The 6,712-nt window shown below is 35.4% G+C and overlaps 1 long non-coding RNA gene across 1 annotated transcript; it reads right to left on the reverse strand.

Moving 5' to 3' along the window:
* Positions 1-3,430: 3,430 nt before the first annotated feature.
* Positions 3,431-5,853, reverse strand: LOC137050928 (uncharacterized). The gene is made up of 3 exons (XR_010899912.1): positions 5,759-5,853; positions 4,821-4,872; positions 3,431-4,366 (listed from the first exon to the last, which is right to left on the reverse strand). It is a non-coding gene; the product is annotated as an uncharacterized lncRNA (long non-coding RNA).
* Positions 5,854-6,712: the final 859 nt, after the last annotated feature.

Genomic DNA, 6,712 nt, shown 5'->3' on the forward strand with positions numbered 1-6,712 from the left:
TTAAAATCTTGGGGTGGCACACCAAAACTAGAAACCATAATTTCAGAATTGTATTCTACTGGTGTAGTAAACCGGCCTGTAGCACGTCACAACACATAATTCCGCGTCGTCTTTTACTAAAAAATATTTTTTGACTTATTTACTTACCAGTAGTCTTCGTCTTCTAACGTTAACTTCTTTTGAAATTGTTGACTGACGGGCATAAGCTGACCTGTTTATGTCTGAGCACGCAAAGTTTATTAATAAGTCTATTAATTTATGAGGCTCTTCAGTTCAAATTATCCAGTACCAAAATAATAATACTCTTTATTTTCCAAGTTCATAAATGATTTTCAAAACAGATTTGGAAAAAAAAAAAAACACAAAATGACTTTAATGAATTTTTTAAAATATTATATATATATATATATATATATATATATATATATATATATATATATATATATATATATATATATATATATATATAAAAGTCTTGGGCATGTCAAAGATTTGTAACAACTTTAGCTTTGATGCATTGTTAGTTTTTGTGCAGCATCAGATTTTTCCTCCCTCATTCACTGTTCGTGTCTGTTTTTGCCCCATTGACTTCCATTATAGCCACATTTTTTGATTGGAAAGCCATGACACCATATAATCATGCATTCTTGATTGTTGGTGGTTTTCCCTTTTGGGAGGAGGTAAATGTGTATTTTTTACAGTTGATAACCTGGAGACACCATTAACCCTTTAGATAGGCCTGTGCTGAAGAAAAAAAGAAGAAGCTTAGTTTGTGGCATTTGTATAGAGTATAATAACTGCATATAAATGAGGGATTAAAACAATGTAAATCTGATGCTGCACACAAACTAACAATGCATCAGAGCCAGTGTTGGTACTAATCTTTGACATGTCCAAGACTGTGATAAAAGGTCAAAAAATATCCAGTCCACAATCACTTTTTATATTGAAAATAAGTCATTTTGTGTGTATGTTTTTTTTTTTTTGTCAAATCAGTTTTGAATCCGTTTTTGAAAATAATTTATGAACGTGGCAATTAAAGAGTGATAAGAGTGACAATGAAACAATGACAGCAGCTCAACAATAAACATGGAATCAATGCAACAGTATATAAACTTGCAACAGAACACATTTTAAAGTATTTTACTTTTGATTATTTTATTTATTTCTAAAGATCTCTTTAGTAGCCTGTATTGGTGTACTTTAAAGGGATAGTTCACCCAAAAATGAAATTTCTGTCATCATTTACTCTCCCTCATGATGTTCCAAACCTGTATGAGTTTCTTCGTTCTGTTGAACATAAAATAATATATTTTGAAGAACGTTTGTAACCAAATGTTTGCTTTGGGGGCAACATTGACTTCCATGGTAGGAATGTGTCTTCAATACATCTACATAAAGAAATGCATACAGGTCTGGAACAACTTGAGGGTGAGGAAATTATGACAGATTTTTCATTTTTGGGTGCACTGTCTCTTTAAGCAGTCATTCTGAACCAGTAACCACTTTACTAACAATTCTGAAATTCAAAAATGTTTAATCCTCTTTATTAATTTACTATTATGACTATATTATTATGTAATTATTTGTCCCATTTTAATCTAAATATTTTTTAAATATCAAACTGCTAAATGATAAATTGATAACATTAATATGCTATAATCTATTAATTAACCGTTCTAATGTCTAGAAAAATAAGTCTGCCAAGCTCTGATAATGTATGGAATATTATATTATATTATCCATTAAAAAAACAACAGGCCTACCTTTAGTTCAAGGATGTGTCTGTCATCGCATGCTTTCAGTCAGACAGTCTGAGACACTGAAATGCTTCTCTGCAAAGGGTGCAGTTTGTCTTGGGTTCATCGTGAGTTACTGGACAGACCCACTCATGATACCTTTTTTTCTATTCAACCCTATATCTGGAAATCCTCTTGCGTTCAAACTGTGGACGCAAGCTCGACATGTTTTTAAAAAACCGCGCAAGTTTCCAGCGCATGTTCTCGAGACTCCGTCGCTATGGCAGCAAAGCGCCGCTAAAACGCAATCTTGTGCATCGCGTCCCGTATTTGGTTTGATACGGGACGCGTCATTTTGCTTAAGTTATTCTAAATATTGATTGGACTAGTACCTAGCGTCCCCCCCTAAACCTAAACCCCTGGCCACCCCCTGGTGGCGCCACTGTGCATGCGAGCCTGCAGACCTGTTCGAATACCGGACACATTCAAGTACCCCAGAGTGCAGTCTGGACGATGGGGCGGGGCGACACATTGGGGCGGGGCGACACGTGTCGCTCCGCCCACATGCAATTTCATTGGTTTACAATACAACAAATCGTATTGGCGTAGACGCTTCAAGCCTGCGCATGCGCATTCCTTAATGTGCGATTTTATGAATGAACCACACGGAATAGATTCATATATTGTTTTAAATGAAACAAAACGCAAAAACGAGCGCTTGGTGACGGTACCTCCGGCATAATTAAGGCTAATAAAGCTGTTTAACATTTGGCTTCTTCATTAGGGTCGGTGGATCAGCACAAACCCGGATTTTACGCAAATGATAATTAATTATTAACTGTAGTATTGGACACCTCCGAACACAAACGGCTAATTTTAGTTTAAAGCATGATCAATCGTTTAAACGAGATTGTTGTCCAATTGTATAAAGTGCTAAAGCGGTATAAAGTCTTTCCCTGTTAATAAAATATGTGGGGCTATGTATAAAATATGGACCTTTAAAACTATAAATTATACGTATAGTTTTAAAGGTCCATATTTTATTGTAGGACTAAATAGCTAAGTGTCAACGGGTTAAGTGACAAATTAGATATTAAAAATCCATTTATTTATCTACCCTCGCATTGTGCATGCTATAATCTGTGTACAAACGGGATGAAAATAATTTTCACTCCTGTAAATCTGTGCAACACTACCCGAGGACTTGCAGTAAATACCAAGAAGAGAAGTGATAAACATTTATTGCAATACGCATTTGAGCACATAAATACCCACAAAGAAGTTACACCGTGTGGAATATATTAATAATAGATTTTCATATATTAAAATTACTTAAATCAAAATAGATTGGCACCTTATTAATATTTTTATTTCCTTTATGTGTGAATAAGTTTAGCTATACATATGTTAATAGAATAATTTGCAATATATGTGCATATTTTAATTTCTAATATATGTTAATATATTAGTTTTCTATATATGTAAATCTTTTGAATTATATATTAATGCAGCAGTTTAATATATTTTACATAAGTCTGCCTCCATATATGTAAATATTTTCATTTTATAAACATCATTAAATTTGTAATGAAAAAGTCAAAATTTCATATTTTCCAGACAATGCAAAAATGTTGACCCAATGGATAAAATCAAAATTTGTCTGCAGAGAACACATGCTAAACAACAATAGTTTGGGATTTTTATTGATGTTAACAAAAGTAAAAGTACAGAGAGCATATATAAACTTAACTGCACAAAAAATAAAATTTTGCAAATCCAGACACAAATAGACTTTAACTCAAAATACAAAGCTTTAATGTAAACTTGGATTTGCAATAGGCCAGTCTCTTTCCTTATAATTGAGTGTGTGCGCTGATGTCACTTTCCCGTTGGGACACGACCCTCAGCTGGACTGAGTGGCAAAACATCCTGGAGCAGGGCTGACATTAATAAGAGAAATTGCAGAAATGGGAGCAAAACAAGCTTCTTTTTTTCCTGAAATTATTTAAATGTATTTGGATTCAACAGTGATTATTACAACTCGCCAAAGAACCAGTGTTTGGCCAGGAATTGGACTTTCAGACATTTATATGTACCTGATTCCAATGCCGGGGAAATATATAAAGCAAAGCCTGTGAACACTTTATCTGCTAAACAAATACAATAAATACAGTTTAGGTAGCTCTAAATCCAGATGATTATATAATCGTCATATTACGAGTTGTCAATACAGTATATGACCTAGTATATGATTTTAGCCCAAAATTTTACATATCTAACATAAAATGTTCTGATGTCTGGATTCAGGTTGTTTCTGCGAATAGCAGCAATTTATTTGTTTGTCTTTCTGTAGCTTTCGGAAGGTTGTACAAAGATTGCTCTGATTTATTGTTGAATGTGCAGTCAACTGTATCTATTTGTACCTAACCCTTTCCCAGATGTGTTTTGGGTGTTGCGCTGTTTTTGCAGCATTCACGCTGAACACCAATCCTGCCACTCAGTGTTTTTGCCACTCAGTTGGTGTAATACAGTTACACGCCGTCTACTGGGACATCATGTGCACACTCTTATATTGGAACCTCAGTTCTACCAAACCGTTGCCTTCTCATGCCGTTCTATGGCAGCATCTGAAACAAGAAAGAAGATAAAAAAATGTTGGATTAGTCAGTGGCCACTTGAGGTAGTTGTGATTAAGTTATTTGTTGCATTCTGCAAGTTTCATAGCTTTAAACATCCTCCTCATTATAAACAAAGCATTGATTTAATCCAAAAATGGATGTTGCAGGATCTGTAATTATATTAGCACGAGACTGCTTCCAGAGCAAGACATCAATAAATACTATTTTGACAAAGAGAACTGATTGTCTCATCTCCAACAATAAGCTGGGGTGTTCTGGTTCAATGTGGCTGTTGTCGTGTCATCAAGGTGGATGATGCACATTAGTGGTGGAGGAGATTCCCCCCTTCCATATGTAAAGCACTTTGAGTACCCAGTAAAGCGCTATATAAATAACTATTAAAAAAACATAACCCCAAACTTTTGAATGGTACTAGTGCATGTTTGAGATTTTACATACGTACCGGTACATAGGACCTCTGAGATAGGACCTGCAGTCCATCAGCATGGAATAATCTAGAAAAATAAAAATGAACAATTTGTCAAAGTGCCAAAAAAATATTGTTTAAAATGTCAGTTTTAAAAGAAAAAAAAATGCATGTTTTTTTATATATTTTTTTTTAGGTGTACTAATTTAGTATTGTTCATTCAGTGTCACTGTACATACTGTTTGACATTTGGATGTCAAAGCCGTCTTAAAATGAGTAATAAAATATATATATCATTTTCATAAGAAATTTACAGATGCAAAGTGATACAGGTAAATGTTGTGGGAAAAAAAAATATATTAACTTATTTAATTAGCTTTTTCAGTTCACCACCTGTATTTCTGTAAGGCCAAACCTTACAGTTTATGGATAGATGCTATATAAATGCTACATGTACAGCATTATCTACTGTGTTTGTGTACAAACTGTATTCGTAGTTTAGTGACTTTCAATAATGCACATTCATATTATTAAATGTATTAAAGCTTTCCTTTGTTGTAGAGGTTTTTTCTGTCGCCCCTGAAATCACAGAACATTTGATCCATATTTGTTTACCATGAGAGACCAGAACAGGTTTCAACTACTAGGATTTTCGCACTCTGCGAGGTCCGTTAGGTTAAATAAATGTGCTTATTGCTATCATCCATTGACAAATTTATCAGCAAAACCTTTACATAACTATCAAAACCTCTCATCTAAACATAAAATGTGATTAAACGTTCAAAAACAATAGTTAGCCTAAATTACCTCTTTTAAAAAAATGTTAGTTCTGTTTTGCATATCTACTTCTTCAAAGACACTAACGTTACATTTCTATCAAGTAAATATAACATAGAATCGTTTCAATTAAAGGTAAGAAAAGTGTCAGGAACAGTAATGTGTATTACTTGTGTGATTTTATGGACTAAACTCACCTTAAAAGCAGCGAAAACAACAGCGAGAGCCGAAGTTTTACTGCATGTTTGTCGTTTCCCCACACAGATGCAGGTGGCTCGTAGGTAGATCATTTCTAAAGACGTACATAAAGGAATGCGCATGCTCAAGCATCTACGCCAATAAGATTCGCTATATTATAAACCAATGAAATTGGGTGTAGGCGGAGCGACACGTGTCGCCCCGCCTTAAAGTGTCGCCCCGCCCCATCGTCCAGACTGCACTCTGGGGTTACTCGACACATTTGATGCGCCGTCATAGCACTGTCCTCTGCATTTATTGACTGGCAGGGCAAATCTCATCAGAACGTCTTTTAAAAGCTGAAAACGTGTGTCTGCTGTTGTTTTTTGGTGTCTCATAAAATCCTAAGAAACGTTCTTCTGTCTCCAGATTTTCAGTCACATAACGTAAGCAAACAGACACTTGTTCTTTGACTGTAATATCGGTTGTCTCGTCCATAATTACAGAGAAAACCCCAGCAGACTGTACTTCAGATATGAGCTTTCGCAAGACATCATGAGCCATCATTTCAATCATCTTGTTTAGGATGTCATGAGAGAGCCACTTGTTCTCCTGACGAGCCAGCCATGACTTTAACTCTGGGATATCTTTAGCACGCACATATAGCATCTGCATACAATTGGACTCTTGGTCAGTTTTTCCTCTAATGGCCACTCCCTGACAGGAAAGAAACTGGAGAGTAGAAAGAATAGCCAGCAAAGCGATTCTGGCATTAGCCATCTGCCTTTGTTTACCAGCAGAGAGCGAAGCAGCAACATTAACACCTGCATTAGTAGCTGCCATAATGCTAACGGCAGTGCGATGCAAATTACCCTTTTCATGTGATCTAAATCGTTCGAGTGCTTTAGACCAGCTCGAAAACCCATCTTGCACGGAAGCTTTTAAAGATTCTTGGTCGTGGGTTGATGATGGAA

This window comes from Pseudorasbora parva, chromosome 2, assembly GCF_024679245.1.
Source record: "Pseudorasbora parva isolate DD20220531a chromosome 2, ASM2467924v1, whole genome shotgun sequence".
NCBI lineage: Eukaryota > Metazoa > Chordata > Actinopteri > Cypriniformes > Gobionidae > Pseudorasbora > Pseudorasbora parva.